The sequence below is a fragment of the Ambystoma mexicanum genome, chromosome 4p (assembly GCF_040938575.1).
Source record: "Ambystoma mexicanum isolate Mex_15411 chromosome 4p, UKY_AmexF1_1, whole genome shotgun sequence".
NCBI classification, from domain to species: domain Eukaryota; kingdom Metazoa; phylum Chordata; class Amphibia; order Caudata; family Ambystomatidae; genus Ambystoma; species Ambystoma mexicanum.
In genome coordinates, this window is record NC_090927.1 from 1,059,493,989 (window position 1) to 1,059,514,189 (window position 20,201).

The window sequence follows — 20,201 nt, forward strand, 5'->3', positions numbered from 1 at the left end:
GAACAGATAAGGTAATTACAGAAGTGTGGGGGCTCAGTGTGTACGAGAATATTCAGTCAGTGTAGGAAAGGAGATTCCTGCGCTTTACTCACATGTTTAATGTTGCAAATTGAGTTCTTGTCTCCGCCACTCTCTTTTCAGTGTATCACAGACAATGCTGATACTGTGCTATTTTATTTATTCCTGTAAAGAGTGAGATCGTGTTTAAATGCAACTTTTATAATACACAAAAATATTTGAAAGCAGACGGGTGGTGTGTTTTATATTTACCGATACAGTGCTGATGATGTGGGGAGATGTTTAGACAGTGCAATTGTCATTTTCAAGGTAGCTAAACGTCAAATTTGCTGCAGCCGTGTGCACAATGTAATTCAGTATGAGCAATTATAACTAACTGTGTGTGTTGTAGTTTGTCGGAGGTCTATGAGTCGGCAAAAAGGGAGGCCCGGGACATAGTTCACTACCGTATATAAGATAGTGAAAATACCACATGATAGCTCGCTGCCGTAGATAAGACAGAGAGAAATTGCCCATGGTGGCACACTAAAAATGAAAATGTGGTGTTCCTGAAATGCAAGCCTGAGGTCTCTCTAGTGATTACACGAAAAATCTAAACAAAAATAAGGGGTTCTGGATATTGGGGCCACAAATAAAACAAGGGAATTATGCTCACCAAAATACCACCAACCACGCATACCAACCACGTATACCAAATGCGCATGTGTGTGTGCTGAAATAATGCATGTCCACTGTATTATTGTTGTACATGGCCCAATCTGAATACAAGGAGTGATTGTTGCTAAGTTATTTTTCGGCGGTAAGAAAATACCGTCAGGCCCCAAATCTTCACGAAATACCCTACAGTTCCTATGCACGTTGGTGACTTGCATCTATTGAATTTACACTACACAACAGATTGCAAACTGTATAACTTTTCCCCCAATTTTTCACAGAAAGTGTGCTGTGTAATGCACAATTTTAACCCATTATTCAAAAACAATACTCGGGGGAGAAACCCCCTGAACCTCTATTTGTTATTTCGGACCCCTTCGCTGCATTCACTCTTTCTGGCATATTTGCAGCAATTAACTGCAAGCCTCCAGTTAAACAATTAACCTGCCACCACTGTTTTAAAGGTTAACATGTTAATTTCTGCTGTAATGATTTACATGCCTGAAACCTCCATCAATCAAAATATGGCTTGTCCCCATTTTAACAATGAAAATTGATAACATCGATCTCTAAAGATGAACAATGTAAATTTAGATTTCTTTTTCAAGCAGAGACATAATCTTAGTTTGTATACAGAAAATTAACACAGGTGTTCCAGAAAAACCTGCTTTAGTAATCCCAAATTATATGTATGTGTAACTATGCAACTATTGGTATGCTAAAGTCATTACACCTGCTATAATGCCCATGAAGTACATTCATATTTCTTTTTTGGCAAAACAGTGCAGTGATATTAGAATCTGAACTTGAACACAGAAAAGAAAACAAGAAGCTAAAAATAATGTTTCCTAGCAATTTTTACAGATATACATGTAATTCCTTATCCTTATTCAAACCAAACTATAAATGATCTTCTTTTTTCACAAGGTTCTCTTTCTGTGTTCTCCCCACCCCCTTTCCTTCACAAAAAGCTTGTGTCTCCCCTAAAATCTTTTGTCACAAATATCCTCTCCATGATGTTCTTGGTTTCAGTGTTGGCGCAGTGTGCAACTTTCATCCTTCATTCTCATTGTTCTCAAATGTTCTGTTATATGTTTGTTCAGTGTTCTGACTGTCCTGCCAATATGTATATTTTTTGCAAACACAACATACATACTTTTGCAATTGATTAATTGTTTGGCTCGAATTGTATTGAGCATTGTATCCTGATACACGTTCATGTTATTATAGGCCCATTTGCAATTGTTACAGATGCCCGCATTGAAGAAAACCTTGTGTTTCTTGGTTAAGCCAGGTACTTTGTGTCGTGATATTTTAATTAGATGGACAGGAGACACTATTTCTTTGAGAACTGTAGCTCTGTTGATGAAGTGATGAGCACATTTGCTAAGTACTCCTAATGTGCAGGTGGGATTTGAACACTTTTCAATGTTTGGTCAACCATTTAAAACTAGTTTACTCTGAGAATGATATCTAGTTACGAACCGTATATGGTCAGTCTGATTAGACATTTGATGGCTTTCCGGTATCATTAAGTGTGATCTGGCTCTATTTTCAGCTATAGCTGACACCGTTCTAATGTGTTTTTCATCTGAACATCTGTCACAAAACCTTTTTTCAATTAGTACTGCTTCAGATTCATAGGGCCTCATTACGAGTCCGGCGGTATCCTTGCTGGTAAAATTGGCTGGCTGCCGCCGGACTCGTGCATTTTTCCAGCGTCTGGCTCCACGGAAACAGTGTGGGATTATGACCCCGGTGTTCCTGGAAGTCAGGTGCCGGAAAAATGTAAATCCTCATTCTCATGTGAGTCCCATAGTACTCAATTGGAATGGGGATCAAGGAAGCACCGGCACCGTTAATAACGGTGCTGGGCAATGCTGCATGGGCATCCCACAAGCGAGGCAGGGTAACTGCGGTTACCATCGGCAGCTGGGAGAGGGGCAGCCTCAACCCCCCGCGCCTGCTCCTCTCCTTCCCCCCCAGCTACAGGCAGTCTCGGCGGCACAAAAGCCATGGAAGGGTAAGGTGCGAACAGTCATCGCACCCTTCCTCCAAAAAGCAAGGTGCTAAGCGCCATAAGGAAACAACCATCAGGCAGGGCCCAGGTTCAAAGATCTGCCCCCACCGGGGGGTCTGACAGTCGGCTATACGGCCGGGGGCTGCGACAACAGCGGCCCCCACCACATACACAACAAAGACCCAGGGCCTCCCTGGGTCCTATAAATGAGAGCAGCATGCTCAGAGTAAACACAATCTGTTTGTGGACCCTGAACGGGGACCCAAGCAAACAGGAGGTTCACTGTTTACTCAGTGTGTTCCAAATCTTCTTTCTTCTTTAGCAATTCTTGAAGTTCGCTGTACATCGCAGTGTCTTTTTCCTTCCTGAACATTGTACTGTTCAAACCAATTGCAACGCAGTTTTAACGAAGGAGGAAACGACAACCGAACGGCCAGCGCGGATGCAGTCAGCTTCAACATTTTTCGGCATAGATCGAAAAGTGAGCAGCGAGCGTGTCCAATCCACAGCAAACAAAGACGCGTGCTGCGGAATTATCCACAAAACCAGTGCGAACGAAGGAGAAGCGGTACTCGAACAGCACGGCGCGGACGGTTTTCCGATTCAACATTTTACAGGTGAACCACCGCGCTGGGGCTACAAGGGAAGAAAAATAGACATTTACGTCCAGGAGAGATACATTGTATTTACAGTGGACCGGAACCGCCGCGTTATAAGGCATACGGGGCAGGATAACACAACCCAATTTGAAACTTGGCAGAGTCACAAACCAGCTTGGGAGCTCATCTTTTCTTGACAGCCACGCAGAGCTGGCGAACACATTGCTAAACTCGGCGGGCCCAAAGATAATTTCTGTAATATTGCAGGGCGAGCTCACAGCGAAACCAATTATTTAGATCCAGTAAATCAAGCCTGGGGGCTGCCCAATTTTCAGAAACCCGGGCAAGAAGGTACCAGTCAACAGTTACCCAGCATGGGCAACAAATAGAACAAGCACAAAGAACTCGCCGATAACAACGTTTTAACTCCGTGATAAAAGCCTTTTTCTTTTTCCTATAGCAGTCATAGAAAAACATGGGCCCCAAACGGAAAACACGGGCTCCCCCAACACCGGTGCAGAAGCCCAAATCACCACAATTGCTAGCAGCCATTCAAGTGGCAGAGCACTACGGATGGGCATGGGTTAGAGAAAACATGTACGGCCTACCCAGGGAAGGAATTACCAGCCCACCCAGCCAGGAGGAGGTTTCTGCACCACCAAAAAAGAGAAAAATATCCGAAGACACCAGAAAAGGTACCAAAAAATTGTCAAAATGATGCGAGAATATAGCGGAATTGCAGCAACTAATGGTAGAAATAAGAGGGAAACAGACGCCGCCCGCAAGGGAACCTGGGGCATCAAACCCCCCATCACAATAGAACCTACTATAACGGTTGTCAATCCACCCGCAACACCACATATAGCAACTCCGCCACAACAAGTACAGCAGTTGCCAATAGCGGCCACAGCTATAAATGCAACAGCCTCCACTACTCCAGCAACTGATCCAACAGGTGCCCTAAAAGCATGGACAACGCCAGGCGCAGACAGCCCAGGCGCGACAGGGACACCCGGCAGCAATACAACTGACATTATATCAATCTGTAATGCGCAAGTAGAAGAAAAAATGAAATCTTTCCAAACAGAGATATTAAATAGATACAAAAGATGCCTGGCATGGAACATTGATACCACAATCAAAGAAGCCATATGGGCCAAAGAGTTTATAGAAATCTTTTCCTTAATAGAAGCACAGCGCAAAGGGAAAGCCGCTTTTAGAGATCCCAAAAAAATAGAAGAGAAAGCCATTGCCAGGAACACCCAGGTCGAGCAAAACTGGGACAACTGGCTACAGGCCTTTGCCATAATAGCAACAATATATGAAGAAAAATTTCCCATGGATGGTAGGAAGATCTGGGCATATGTTGATAAAATAAGGGAAGTAAAAGTAACGCAGAAGAGGAAGACATCAGATTTAGGAGGAGCATGTCAGAAAGACCGGCCATTGAGTGGGATAAAGTGCAGAACGATTTATAGACCCTCAATGCCGAACCTCCCCTGGAAGAAGATACCATGCATTCTTCTTCCAAAAATAGCAAAAATTGGCAAGTAAGCAAATCCCATGACAATGATAAATCCAAAAAAGGGGAGCAGCCCTTTCGGAGGAACCAGCCTTGGGCGGCGAAAAATAATGCCCACAGACAGAACAAACAGCAGGCTGGCAAAACCAACATCCCATGCAGATATTTTGGGAAAAACCAGTGTACATGGGGCAAAGAATGCTGGTACAAACACGCCTGCACAAACTGCAACGGCGACCATGCAACAAGCAACTGCACCAGACTCCCAGCCAAGAAAGAATGAACACTGAAGACAGTCGGCTATCCGGCCGGGGGCTGCGACAACAGCGACCCCCACCACATACACAACAAACACACAGGGCCTCCCTGGGTCCTATAAATGAGAGCAGCATGCTCAGAGTAAACACAATCTGTTTGTGGACCCTGAACGGGGACCCAAGCAAACAGGAGGTTCACTGTTTACTCAGTGTCTTCCAAATCTTCTTGCTTCTGTACCACAGAACCCACCCACCCTACAAAAGGGGAGAAGAACAAAAAGAAGTACAAGGCACTGTACGGTGCCCACAACAAGTCGTGGGACACAAGAAGGCGGCACGGGTCCGAGGGGGTAACCTCAGGACCCGGTGCCCAAAAGTATGATACCATCATGATATGTGATATTATTATTGTCATAACCCATATCTGTACAATAAAATCCTATGGCCTTTTTATTGCCAACACTTGTAACAAGTTGTGAGCCTATCATTACGGGTGAGGGTTCGGGGTTCGGCCATTACTAATGCATGCATATGGTTTCAGCAGTTACGAAGCTTCCTGGAAAGTGAGAGAGCGGGTGCCGTTCCGCCCGCCATGTCTGACCTGGTGGGAGGGACGGCATCCACCTGCAGACTTGTAGTGTGCCAGTCCGGTAACAGCGGTGCCAGTAGGCTTACAGGCACCGTTGTTAATCGGACCGGCACACTTGTAATGAGGCCCACAATCTTCATGCAAATTGCTGTTTCTTTTGGCCCCTATGCGTTCAACAATGGTAATATTGTTTATGACATTATGGCTCTTATTACGAGTTTGGTGGTATAAGCATTCCTGCTGCCTGATATTCCGGTATTTCAGGGATATTACAACCGGCAGGAGTGCTGGTAATTCCCCATTCTATGGAGTCCCATAGGACGTTTCTTGCCGATGGGTGCCTGATATATCTGCAGCTCTTCACTGGAGGTTAATCAGTCACCCCCACTGGCAAACTTGTACTTTCCCAGTGCTGGAAAGGTACCAATGGTGGTATTACTGCGACGTTGACCAGCATTTTTCCCGCACCAGGAATCTTATCTATGTCTCTGACATTTTTTGCTATGTAGAATGTTGTTGGCTCCGGTAGCCTTTCGGAAAGTCTAAGGGCCTGATTCACAGAAGGTTTCCCTATGGGATTGGGCCATTATAAAATGCTTCAGGGAATCAGGCCCCCATTTTCCAATTTTCCATCATGTAAAAAAATATTTAGATGCAAAAATGTCATTTCATTTTACTGTACTCAAAGGCATATTTAATTCCAAACTGATTGTCATGTAAATGTATATCTATAGAAATAGCTTATGATTACTTTGACAATTGTTTGATTTATTTTCAAAATATTTCTAGACGTTTCAAAGGAAATTAATACATTAATTTCTTGTTTTCTTTTCCTTGTTCAAGTTCTAATATCAGCGCATTGGTTTGCAAAAAAAGAAATATTAATTATCTTAGTAATGATCTCATGCGATAGCTGATGTTTACTTATAATACTGAATTTACATATTTAGAATTAAAACCCAGCTCTGTCTGCTCCAAGTGCTGATCTTGAAACCATTTGACATAAAACAAATTCACGGTCTTGCAATAGGATCTATCCAGGACACAAGGAGGTTGGCCAGATCAATAACGTCAGCTAGATGTGTCAAACCCAGAGGATGTGCTAGAAATGCATTCTTGAATGTCTTTCATAACATGCTTGATAGTTGTGAAAGGTGCATGTGAAAAGTAAATGTGTAAGGTAAAACAAAGGGAGGCCTGGGAGTCTCTCAACCAGCACGAACACGGCCATTGACGTGTTCTTGGGCGGATGGCCCCTGGGAGAGTCTCAACCAAGTCTTTAGCTCACTGTTCTTTTCACAGCGGAGAAATATCCCTGCATATCAGTCTTTGTCCTGCCCACGGGCAGGGCAGCACCGAAATGCTAGGCAATTCTCCTCTGAACAAGACTACCAACAGCAACTCCAGACACGTGTTTCGGCATAGTCGGGCCTCATCAGTGAGCTGGAGCTGTGCCTCTCTAAGAACAGTGAGCAAGGGGTCCACGTCTGGATTAACCTGATAACTTAGGGTGAGACCCAAAGTTACTTAATATGCAAAACAAAGGGGGGTCTGTGTCATAAAGCCCCAGGGAAAGCGCAAGCATAAGGTGGTTGCAGGTACTGTGGTGTCTTTTACACTGAGCAGGTGCCACCTTTGCCCTTCCTGCAGGTTTGCTTGGTGTGGCAGGCTAGCAACTTCTGGCAGGGGACTCATAGAAGGAAAGAAACAGGACAAACCACGTTTCCCAGCACCCTCAAGCCAAAGAACTGCAGCCCCAGCAGTCCGGACCTCTTCTAAGAAGAAATCAGGCAGACAGGGCCTGCAAACGGGCTGGGAGATGCCCAGACCAACGCCCAAATAAACGCACATGCGCAAAAAGACATGTGCGCATGCGCGAACCTCGGACGCTTGTTCGCGCTTGATACCATTGCCGAGTGGACGCATCCTGAAGAAGCTCCAGAGCGAAAAGCCATACGCTGGGCCAATCTTCACTCGACAACACAACCCTCAGCCCTGCGATATTAAAGATAGGTGATTTGCATTTACTTCGCACACGGAGCATGCTGTTAATACTTACCTGAGTGTCTGACTCACATAGGAAGGCTCCGGTTGCCTTTTTGACAGCTGTGAGAGCGGCGGAAGTGCATGGGGAAAGACTACGAAAACTGCTTGGATACTAACAATTACTGCATGCAGTGTTACGCTCGCGTAGTTGCGGGCCCACTTTGGTCTTAGTAAAACAAGTGTATCTACAGAAGGCAAAGGGCACATACTAACTGTTTCCTCTTTTTGTCAGGCACACGCTGCCCTCCAACCCACTCTGGTTATTGCAGGGCTATTCACATCAAAGGTGATCAGCGGCAAGAACACAGTCGGAAGCCAGAGGTAAGTGTTTTCTTCTTTTATGTCTTTTACGCATTTATAGTTTGGTGCATATGCATGCTCCCAGCAGCGGAGCTTTCATTGTTCTAAAAGTTGTGCCATTGTATGTGTTTATTAATGCTTATGTTCCTGGGGGCCCACCTCATTTATGGAGGCATAACTCAGTGCAGTTGCAAACTGAGTGTGATGCCTCACAAGGGTGAATGCATGCATGAGATGTGAATGTATGTATGTGTGAACATGAGTTGCTGCTGGAGTTGACTCAAGAAGCATACCAGTACAGCGCCTACCCAGCAGGCTCGCCAACAAATCAGAGCCAAGGAGCATGCCTTCCCTATAAGCCCCTTACCCATCCACAACCTCTCCCTAACCCTCAACTCTGTCTTCCTACAACCCCCAACACATATCCAACCTGTGCATCCTAACCCTTTTTCCCTGTGGGGGTCGCAGCGACCTGCATTCACTCATTCCAGGCGCCAAGACCACCAAGGGGAGGTAGGAGTTCCTGCTACTTCTGCGCTGGACTGGATTTCACCTTGGCAGTAGCACAAACCCACGTATCATCTCAGCGCCCAAGTAGCATGAACTCAGCTGTCATGAAGGATATAGTCTGCGTCCTACATGAGTTAAATGCTGAATTGGCAGCCACCAGGCAGGACTACGCGACATTGGCCACTCGGGTGCAGGTACTCACAGCCCAGGGGAGTCCACTTCCTGACGGGGCTCCACCCCAAGGGCCAGTTCAGGTCAGGGTAACTACTGAGCCACCCATGCCCCTAGCTACTGGAGAAAGTTAAGGTGGGACCCACAAACGTATTCTATCTTTATCACGTAATGTCAGTTGCATTTCCTAACTAAGCCTACCATCTTGCAATCGGACCAGGCCGTACCGCCTTTGTCATCTCTTACCTCATGGAGGATGCTACAGCATGGGTTACCCCCTTAGTACCGAAGGATGACGCAATACTGTACGATTGGGGGGGTTTCCAAGAAGAATTTGGGAAAATATTCAACCAGAGAGCAGCATCACTGATAAGGGATCGAGAATTACTTGCACTACGACAGGGCAGCAAAGACCTGATCTCCTACGTGACCACTTTCAACCGTTTGGTGGTAGAAGCTGAGTGGCCTCATGAGAAAAGGATGGCCCTTTTCTACCAAGGGCTTAGAGAGGAACTGAAGGACCTTATAGCGCAGATAGATCCCCAACCAAACACCTACACTGGAATGATAGATCTGGCCTTGCGCTTGGATCATCGTCAAGGATAAAGAAGGCAAGACGAAAAAGGTGGGACACTAGACAGAACCCGGTGAGGCTGGATTACCCGAGGGCCTCACAGGCACTAGTAAGAATGAAAAGACACCCGAAGTTGAGTCCATGCAGATCGGAACTGTTCGAGGGCCGATTTCCAAAGAGGAAAGGGACAAGCAGAGGCGTGAAAAGCTTTGTATGTATTGCGGCAAATCTGGACACTTTGTGAAGGAGTGTGGGGCCAAGCCTAAGAATACTTTGTCGCTGGGAAATGCCAGCGCTCGCCAGTGAGAGGGGCGAATCTGCCAAACCAAAGTCATCACCACGCTCCTGCGCATATGTTGGGTAACGTGACTCACATTCACAAGAGGCACATTACCGTCACATGTATCTTACAGACTCGTCAAAACGATCAGCCTGTCACTCCTATGGTAGACTCGGGATCCTCAGGAAACCTTGTGGACGTAAACTACGCACAGAAGTTGGGCTTGCCAGGGAACTCCAAGGAAATTCAAGAAGCGGTTTGTTCCGTGGACGGGTCTCCATTGACGTCTGGGCTAGTGATGCAAAAAACAGGGGAGATGGTATTAAACATCCAAGGCCACAAGGAACTCATCCAATTTGACATCATAGCAATTCCTCAATTTGGGTTCATCCTCAGCCTCCCTTGGCTCGTGTTGCATAATCTGGTCATCTATTGGGCCTGTGGTACAGTTTGCTTCTCCTCAAGCTATTGTAGTAATCATTGCACCAAGGGAGTTGAGCACGTAGTGCAGGTTCTGGGGGCCACACAGAACACTGAATTGGGGCAGTTAGAAGGTCTGCCTCCGGAATACGAAGACTTTTGTGACATCTTCAGTAAATCAGCAGCAGAAACATTGCCTCTGCACCGGTCATTCAACTGTCGGATAGATCTGGATCCAGGAGCCACATTGCCGTGCAGCAGGATCTATACCTTGACGGAGGCGGTGAATCAACACCTCAAGGAATACATTGACACCAACCTGCAAAATGAGTTAATCTGTCATTCCACCTCGCCCGTCTCCTCGCCACTGTTTTTTGTTCCGAAGAAAACCAGAGACATAAGAAGATGTATCGATTATCGTGCGGTGAATCAAATCACTTCAAAAACGGCTACCCTCTCCCGCTCAAACCGGTGTTGTGAGACCAAGTCTGCTGAGCCACCATCTATACCAAACTGGACCTACAAGGAGCATACCATCTGGTGTGGGTGTGCAAAGGAGACAAATGGAAGACTGCTTTCAGGACGAAATTTGGACTGTATGAATATCAAGTCATGCCATTCTATCTCTGCAATGCACCCGCCGCCTTCCAGCATTTCCTCAACGAAGTTCTTCAGGGATTACTGGACGTCTTCGTCGTGGTCTACATCGATGACATCCTGATTTATTCCCGCTATAGAGAGGAGCACGTACAGCAGGTAAGATCTGTTTTGCAGTGTCTGCATGAACACCATTTATACGTCAAACTGTAAAAGTGTACGTTTCACTGCACCACTGTAGAATTTCTCGGGGTTATCATATCACCAGATGCAGATGGGGTTAGAATGGACACGCATAAAGTACAAGCTATCCTGGACTGGCCAGCCCCACTGAGCATCAAAGAAGTACAGTCTGTGTTAGGCTTTGCGAACCTCTATCAGAGGTTCATCCAGGGTTTTGCTCAGAAGTGTCTGGCTATCACTCGACTCCTAAAAAAAGGGAAAACCTTTGTGTGGGACTCCGAGGCAGAGCATAGTTTTCACCAGTTGAAGGAGGCCTTTACCTAGGCACCGGTCCTCCTGCATCCTGATCCAACACTACAATTTCTGGTAGAAACAGACGCCTCAAGTTACGCGCTGGGTGCAATTTTATCCCAACGGGACCAGTCGGGACACCTACATCCTGTAGCATACTACTCAAGGAAATTGAATTGCACGGAACAGAGCTATACAATACCGGATCGCGAGCTGCTGGCAATTAAGGCTGCCTTCGCAGAATGGAGGCACTACTTATTGGGAGCAAGACACACCATAACGGTGCTGACTGACCACCGCAACCTCCAATTCTTGAAATCTGCATGCCTCACCCGGCGCCAGTTACGATGGGCCATGTATTTTGCAGACTTTGATTTTATGGTGACGTATCGCCCAGGACAAGAAAACAAGAAAGCAGACATACTATCCAGATATCTGGAGTCACCAGCTTTGGCAGGCGTGGAAGAAACAGCTAAGCCAATTGTGCCTCCAAGGAAGATTGTAGGGAGTGTGACCAGTACACTGCTCGAACAAATAGGAACTGCTATGAGAGCCCAGGAACTACTTCAGTGAGAAGATCCAGACAAAAAACACCAACTGCTCAATGGGAACAGTTGCATACTTACCTACCGTAGCCCTATGAACACAAGCACTCAAGTGGTGCCACAATTCACCACTAGCTGGACATCCAGGTATAAACAAGACCCAAGAACTAATCCAACGACATTATTGGTGGCCTAATCTCCAAATGGAAGTTCAAGAATACATAACACAATGTGAAGTATGTGCCCGAAACAAAACAGATCATAAAAAGCCAATGGGCCTTCTTAGACCCTTACCCACGCCTACGCAACCTTGGCATACTCTGTCTTTGGATTTCGTAGTGGAATTGCCTCCAGACCAAGGATAAACCTCGATACCAGTGATAATAGACTCTCCCTCTAAACTGGCTCATTTTGTTCCTAGTCAAGGTATACCAAAGGCCAGTGAATTTGCGGACGTATTTCTGCAGCACATAGTTCATTTACATGGTGTGCTACAGCACATAGTCTCGGACTGTGGGTCCCAGTTTACGTCCAGATTGTGGCGCCTATTGTGCAAAACAATTGGTATAGAACTACAAATGTCCAGCAGTTACCACCCAGAAACAGACGGACAAACAGAACACCTAAATCAAACACTTGAACAGTATCTGCGCTGTTTTACACAAAGTGCAGAAGGAGCATGGGTAGATACCCTTTGGCTTGAAGAACTGGCATACAATAATTCTCAACATGTTATTACAGGTTATTCTCCATTCTACGCTACTTACGGGTACAATCGACATGTGAAACCCTCAACTGCCTACGTTTCGCATTTACTACCCTCAGTACAGGCACGAGTGAGACTATTAACACAGACCTGGAAGAAAGCACATCAGAACTTGGTCATCGCCAAAGACACACACAAAAAATATGCTGATAGAAAACGTCGTGCCAGCCCAGAGTACAAAGTAGGAAACAAGGTTGGGCTCTCAACACGACACGTGCAGTTACCTGGGTCCCAAAAACTAAAACCCTGTTTCCTTGGCCCATTCCGCATCATACAAGTCATTAACCCAGTGGCCATGCAACTTCAACTACCCTCCCATATGAAGATTCACCCAGTTTTCCATGTAGCTCTTCTGAAACCTGCAGCACCTCATACTCGTATGGAAAGGCTGCCACCCATTTTAGTGGAAGGATACCCCGAATTCGAAGTCCAGGCCATTCTCAATTCACGGGTAAGGGGAGGCCAACTGTACTATTTCATTGACTGAGTGGGGTTCAGCCCTCAGGATCAATCATGGGAACCCGCCACTAATGTGCATGCTCCTCGGCTCTTGCGCCTGTTCCATTGCAATCACCCCTCTAAACCAGGCCCTTCTGCGGGGAGAGGATGTACTGTCATAAAGCCCCAGGGAAGCGCAAACATATGGTGATTGCGGGTACTGTGGGGTCTTTTACACTGAGCAGGTGTCACCTTTGCCCTTCCTGCAGGGGTGCTTGGTTTGGCAGGCTAGCAAATTCTGGCAGGGGACTCATAGAAGGCAAAAACCAGGACAAACCATGTTTCCCAGCAGCCTCAAGCCAAAGAACTACAGCCCCAGCAGTCCTCTTCTAAGAAGAAATCAGGCACAGAGCCTGCAACCGGGCTGGTTGCCTTTTTGACAGCTGTGAGAGCTGCGGAAGTGCATGGGGAAAGACTACGAAAACTGCTTGGATACTAACAATTACTGCATGCAGTGTTACGCTCGCTTAGTTGCAGGTCCACTTTGGTCTTGGTAAAACAAGTGTATCTACAGAAGTCAAAGGGCACACACTAACTGTTTCCTCTTTTTGTCAGGCGCACACTGCCCTCAAACCCGCTCTGGTTATCGCAGGGATATTCACATCAAAGGCGGTCAGTGACAAGAACACAGTGGGAAGCCAGAGCTAAATGCTTTCTTCTTTTATGTCTTTTACACATTTATAGTTTTGTGCATATGCGTGCACACAGCAGCGGGGCTTTCCTTGTTCTAAAAGACGTGCCATTGTATGTGTTTATTAATGCTTTATGTTCCGGGGTGCCCACCTCATTTATGTAGGCAAAACTCAGTGCAGATGCAAACTGAGTGCGACGCCTCACAAGGGTGAATGCATGTATGTGTGAACATGAGTTGCTGCTGGAGTTGACTCAAGAAGCATACCAGTACAGCGTCTGCCCAGCAGGCTCAACAACAAATCAGAGCCAAGGAGCATGCCTTCCCTATAAGACCATTACCCATCCACAACCTCTCCCTAACCCTAAACCCGGTCTCCCTACAACCAACAAAACCTATCCAACCCGTGGATCCTAACCTTCTTTCCCCGTGGGGGGCGCAGCGGCCAACATTCACTCAATACAGGAGCCAAGACCACCAAGGGGAGGTCTTAGTTACTTACCTGTAACTGTATTTCTCCAGCATTGGTATCTTTCATAGATTCAGATGCTTGAATATTCCCCGTCGTCAGACTGGGAATCCTCGGTGATAAATTAAATAATAATAATAATAATAATATATATATATTTTTTTTAATACACTGCCACCTAGCAGTGCATGTACATAGCCCATTATAGCCTATGAGCCACTTCATTGTGTAGTCCCTCCACCTCACTTTGGTCCTTTATGGCCCCAGCCAATGAGGTGGCAGGGCTTAAGCTCTGCCCCCGGCAGCCATCTTCAGATTTTGAACCGTAGAGATTACAGTATGATGGATGCCGAGCATAGGAGCAGCCTCTCAGGGGAGGCGAGCGGGCGCATGTGAATCTATGAAAGATACCAATGCTGGAGAAATACAGTTACAGGTAAGTAACTAAGACTTCTCCAGCATTGGATCTTTCATAGATTCAGATGCTTGAATAGAATACCAAGCAGTTAAAACATGCCACCATTATAAACAGATATGCATAATTACAGAAAAACATATTTCTGATCAAACCTTTACCATGCAGCAACACAACGGTTACATACTTCGGGAAAGGTGGGAAAGGAGGCTGGTCCTACCTTATACAAAAAGATGGCGGAGCACTGCCTGTCCAACTGCAGTTTCTTTGTTGGTATCTTCAGTCAGGCAGTAGTGTTTCGCGAAAGTATGCAGAGTGATCCACGTGGCAGCTCTGCATATGTCTTTCAAGGCCACCCCTGCGTGGAATGCTGTTGACGCCGCCCTTCCTCTGGTGGAGTGCGCAGACGGCGGTCTAGTTAAAGGGTCGCCTTTCAACTGATGACAGTGGGTGATGCAGGACGATACCCAGCGTGCCAGGCTTTGTTTGGATATATGTTGGCCCTTGGTACGGCCAGAGAAGGAAATGAATAGCCGGTTTGAGGAGCGGAACTCCTTGGTTCTTTGCAAGTAAAACTTCAACACCCTAGAAACGTCTAGAGAGTGTAATGTCCTTTCCGCTTCCGAAGCGTGATTCTGGAAGAAGGTTGGTAAAACAATGCGCTCAGTGAACGACATCTCCGAAAGTACCTTGGGGAGGAACTTCGGGTGAGGCCTTAAGATGACGCGGTCCTTCTGGAACAAGGTAAACGGAGGTTCCGAAGACAAAGCTTGCAACTCACTGATCCTTCTGGCCGATGTGATGGCTACCAGGAAGGATGTCTTCCAGGACAAGAATTTCATATCGCATCTATGTATGGGCTCGAAGGGAGGTTGCATGAGGGCTGTTAAGACGGTGTTGAGGCTCCAGTCCGGAACTGGTGTAGGTGTAGGCGGATAAGTACGCATCAGTCCTTTCAGGAAGATCTTGATCGCTGGTAAGGAGAGTAAGGCTTGCGTCTCCGCGGTTACTGTGTAGGCCGCTATGGCTGACAGATGGACCTTGATAGAGGACAGTGAGAGCCCTAATTTAGCCAGGTGCAACAAGTAAGGCAGAATTTGATCAACCGAGGCCGTGAGGGGATCGATCGCAGAGGTCTCGCACCATTTGGAAAACCTGGTCCATTTTCTGGTGTAGGTGAGTTGCGTGGACGGGGCTCTAGCGGCCCTGATGATATCCCAGCATTCTGATGGTAACTTTAGGTGCATCAGTTTACGCTGCTCAGGAACCATGCTTTGAGGGACAGGCTCCTCGGGTCGTGGTGGAGGACCTTGCGGTTCTGTTGCGTCAGTAGATATTGATGTGATTTGAGACGAATCGGGGTTTTGCAGGATAGATGTCTCAGCGTCGGGTACCAGACTTGCCGTGCCCAATCGGGTGCAATAAGAATCAAGGAACAATCCTGTTCTTTCACCCTGCGAAGTACCCTCGACATGAGGGGAATGGGTGGGAAGGCGTAGAGGAGCTTCCCCGACCAATCCACTGAGAACGCGTCTCCCAGCGATTGTTGCTCGGGGTATCTTGACGCAAATCTCTTGCATTTTTTGTTGTTCCTGGTGGCAAAAAGGTCGATCTGCGGATGGCCCCATAAGGCAAATATCCGTCGGGTTTCTCTGTCGTCCAACTCCCACTCGTGTGACGCTGTGTATTCTCTGCTTAATCTGTCCGCTAGGACATTGTCCACTCCTGGAAGGTGCTCTGCCCTGATCTGTATCCCGTAGCGCAAGGCCCATGCCCATAGCTGTTGGGCTTCTTGCGACAGAATCTGAGACCTCGTGCCTCCCTGCTTGTTTGTATAGTGCATGGAGGTCGTGTTTTCTGTCTGGACTGTAAGAACTTGACCAGCTATAACCGGTAGGAAAGCTTTCAGCGCCAACCTTACGGCCCTGAGCTCCAACACGTTGATGTGGAGCTGGGACTCTTGTGCCGACCAAGATCCCTTGGTTTGGAGGTCCGCAAGATGAGCGCCCCAGCCTGATAAGGAAGCGTCGGTGCTTGAAACGGCATTCCCTGTAGAAGATTCCTCGGAGCGTTCCACCATCGAAGGGCCTTGTGCAACGTCGATGGAATCTGGACAATGTCTTCCCAGCATCCGAAAGCTTGTTTCCATTGGTGATCCAGAGCTTCCTGAACCGGCCTCATGCGAAGCCTGCCGTTCGGTATGAGGAATATGCATGATGACATCATGCCCAATAGGGATTTGTAAGAGCGTACAGATGTTGTCTCTTTCTGTAGGAAGTTCGAAGTTAAGCGTAGAATCGCTGCTATTCTCTCTGTGGATGGTCTCACTCTGGGAATGCTGGAGTCGAGCTCGGCTCCCAGGAAGAGAGCTACCTTGCTGGGAACGAGGCAGGACTTCGTCTGGTTGATGGAGAAACCTAACTCTTTTAGGAGGTTGACCGTCCTCGACACTGCCGAACGAGCCTTTGCAGCTGAACTTGCCTTTATCAGCCAATCGTCCAGGTATGGAAAAACGTCCGTTCCTGCTCTCCTGAGACTTGCCGCTACCGGTGCCAGGCATTTCGTGAAAACTCTTGGCGCCGATTTTAGACCGAACGGAAGCACTTGAAACTGAAAGTGGAGCCCTCCCACTGTGAACCTGAGGAACTGCCTGTGTGCTGGATGGATCGGAATGTGGAAGTATGCATCCTCCAAGTCTAAAGTGGCCAAGAAGTCGTGCTTGTTTAACCAAGGTAGCACCCCTTGTAGAGCTACCATCTTGAAAGTTATGCGCTTGATGAACTTGTTGAGAGCCCTCAGGTCCAAGATGGGTCTCCATTGACCGTTTTTCTTTCTGACGAGGAAGAATTGGGAGTAGAAACCTTTTCCCCCCTGAGAATAGGGTACTGGTTCTACTGCTGCCTTCTGGAGCAGTTTTTTCACTTCGGACATGACCTGTCTTAGCATATGCACTCTGCGGGGAGTTGGAGGCAGAGAAGGAGGTTGGTCCAGAAATTCCAAGGTGTGACCCTTTCGGATCACCTGTAACACCCATTTGTCCGATGTAATTGACCGCCAGCGCTGGAAAAACTGGCTCACCCTTCCCCCCACCGGGGCGTGGCGAAGGGGGGGGGGAGATTGGTCGTCAGTTCTGCTTGCCTTGCGACTTCCCTTGGGCGGAGCCACGTCTGCCTCTATGGGCGTATCTGTTGGATGACTGATATTTATTGTCTTGGTACGTGCCGCCTTGTGCTTTTTGACCATAGGAGGAACGACTGTATCCCCTGAACTTGGAAGATGAACCTCTAAAGGGACGAAAAGACCGATGGTCCTTACTTTTGTGTCCTTTAAAGAACTGATGGCTCTGGCTGTGTCAGTGTCTGTCTTGATTGCCTTCAAATGGTCGTCTATCTTTTTCCCAAAGAGATCTTGGCCGTCAAATGGCATGTCTAGTATCTGCGCCTGAACTTCAGATCTAAAGTTAGTAGCCTTCATCCAGGCCTGCCTTCTGAGCACTGTGCCGTGCGCCATCTGCCTGAAGCCTGATTCGGCCACATCAACTGCTGCGTCGATCATGTGATCCGATGTTGCTTCACCATCCGCGATTATGGATTTTGTCTCCTCCTGGAGCTCCGGTGGTAATTGTTTCGCCAAGTTAGACATGCGGAGCCAAAGCTCGCGATCGAATCTTGCGGTCATGGCCAGTGCATTACCCGCTCTGATTGTAAGTGATGCAGAAGATGATACTTTCCTGCCCATGGCTTCCAATTTACGTCCGTCCTTATCCGGTGGTGCCGACAACGGTGAGGAGGGGTTGGCGAGTTTCTTTCTGGCCGCCACTGTAATAACTGAGTCCGGTTTCGTATGACCCCTTAAACAAAGCGGTGCCGAATCCGGAGCTTTATATTTCTTTTCTGGCCTGGACACCAACGCCGGAGTCGATAAGGGCGTAGATAGGATCTTGGATCCGGAATCCCAGATGGTATTGAGGAGGGGAATTGTGGTCACTGTCCTCCTTCGTTTGTCCCTGTGCTCATAGAGCACTGATTGCCTTTCCCCCGAAGAAACCTGAATTTTAAACAGTTCTGCGGCTTTACCTATTATGGTGTGGAAAGAGACGAGATCATCCGGTGGTGAGGCCTTGCCCGGCGAGTCTCTCCTCCTGGGCTTCTCAACGACGTAGTCATCCCAATCACTGGGTGCGTCTGGCTCCTGAGTTATTTCTCCTTCTTCTGGTTCCGAAAATTCACCAAAAGGATCCTCCTGCCAGTCTGATACCGAGATGGTGGACGGTACCATGGTGGGATCTACGTCCGGAGATCGCGGTCTGTGCTATGACTGTGGTGACGGGACTCTTGTAGGTGAAGCACTGTGGGTGCTGCTCCTCGGTCTTCGAGCAGGTGATCTCATCCGTTTTTGCGGTCTACTCCTGTAAGGAGAGCAACCCGATGTGCCTGGAATCGGGGATGACTCTCTAGGAATGGGATTAATCGGAATTTGCTTCTCCCTTTGCCGTTTGTAAAATTCTTCTACAATCCTCTGCACGGATAACATGAGCACCGGGTCATGAGGATATTCAGATTCTCCCGTGGACGGGTGCCAAGGAGGGCTGTATTGTTTCGGTAAGGGACCGATGGACTCTTCCACCACTTCCGCATCAGAGAATTCTTCCTGAAGAATTATATCCGGAAGTTCTGCCATGTGCCCCAAAGGTGAAAATTGCTGCACCAGAGGTTCAGTTACAGTATTCTTCTCAATGATATTGCTTGTAATGACAGGAGCTTCAAGAGTGAGAGGCAGTAATTCCTCTGTAACTGCCGAAATTTGCGGTGCCTCTGAAGGCATTATGGATGATGTTATCCTCGTCGACGACTGAGATTTTCCCGTCGACGAGGGCTTCGCCGCCGACTGAGATTTTCCCGTCGACGACTGAGATTGTCCCGTCGACGAAGGCTTCGCTGTCGACTGAGATTTTCCCGTCGACGACTGAGATTTTCCAGTCGACGAGGGATTCGTCGTCGACGACTGACATTTTCCCGTCGACGAGGGCTTCGTTGACGAATGTGGAGTGTGTTCCGTGGACGACTGCATCATGGATGAATGCTTCGTGGACGAGTGGTGTTTCTTGCTCGTCGACGATTGCTTCGCGGTCGACATGTCCGATGACGATGATCTAACTGTCGACGATGTCTTAAGCGTCATCGTCGTCGATGCTGGTTTCGTCGACGGTATGGCCGATGACGGGCCTTTACCTTTCCCTTCATTCGTGGGCGGTTTACCCGCCGACGACTGCCCCCCCCGTTTTTTGCAAACTCCTCCTTACCTCTGGAGGCAGATTTTGCTGACTTTTTCTGGCTTGATAGGTCAACTGGAGGCAGAAAGGGTATCAATTCCAGCTTCCTCTTTTTGGATTTGGGAGAGGAACTCCTTTCCACTGAAAAGGCCCTTCTCTTTGAAGTTTGCCTCTCAGATGGAGTGCTGGACTGGACAGGAGCTGTTCTGACAGACTCTTCGTCCGAAGATTGATCCCTGGATTCCAGGTATGAAAGGAGTCTTCTATGCCTGTCATGAAGGGTCTTGGTGGAAAAGGTTTTACAAATCTCGCATTTCTTAATGTCATGTGGGTACAGACAATAAATGCAATGCTCGTGGGGGTCCTTGTAGTAAACCAATTTCTTCTTGCACCTCGTGCAGTCCCTGAACAGGGAAGGCTTCCTGACAGCCTGAGGTGCCTCCATTTCTGAAGAGAAGATCAGTCGACGATTTTGAGAGGAAAACAACAAGTTTTGTCACCAAGGTTAATTGGAAAGAAAGCCCCTAAGAAGGGGAACAAGATGGAATATATTTTACAAATATATTCCACACAA

At 47.5% G+C, this 20,201-nt stretch overlaps 1 protein-coding gene across 1 annotated transcript in view; it reads right to left on the bottom strand.

Annotated features, from left to right (window-relative positions):
• The window catches only part of LOC138453620 (G-protein coupled receptor family C group 6 member A-like), a 345,839-nt gene that overhangs the window by 113,491 nt on the left and 212,147 nt on the right, over nt 1-20,201 (bottom strand). The gene's annotated exons all lie outside the window — the stretch shown is intronic.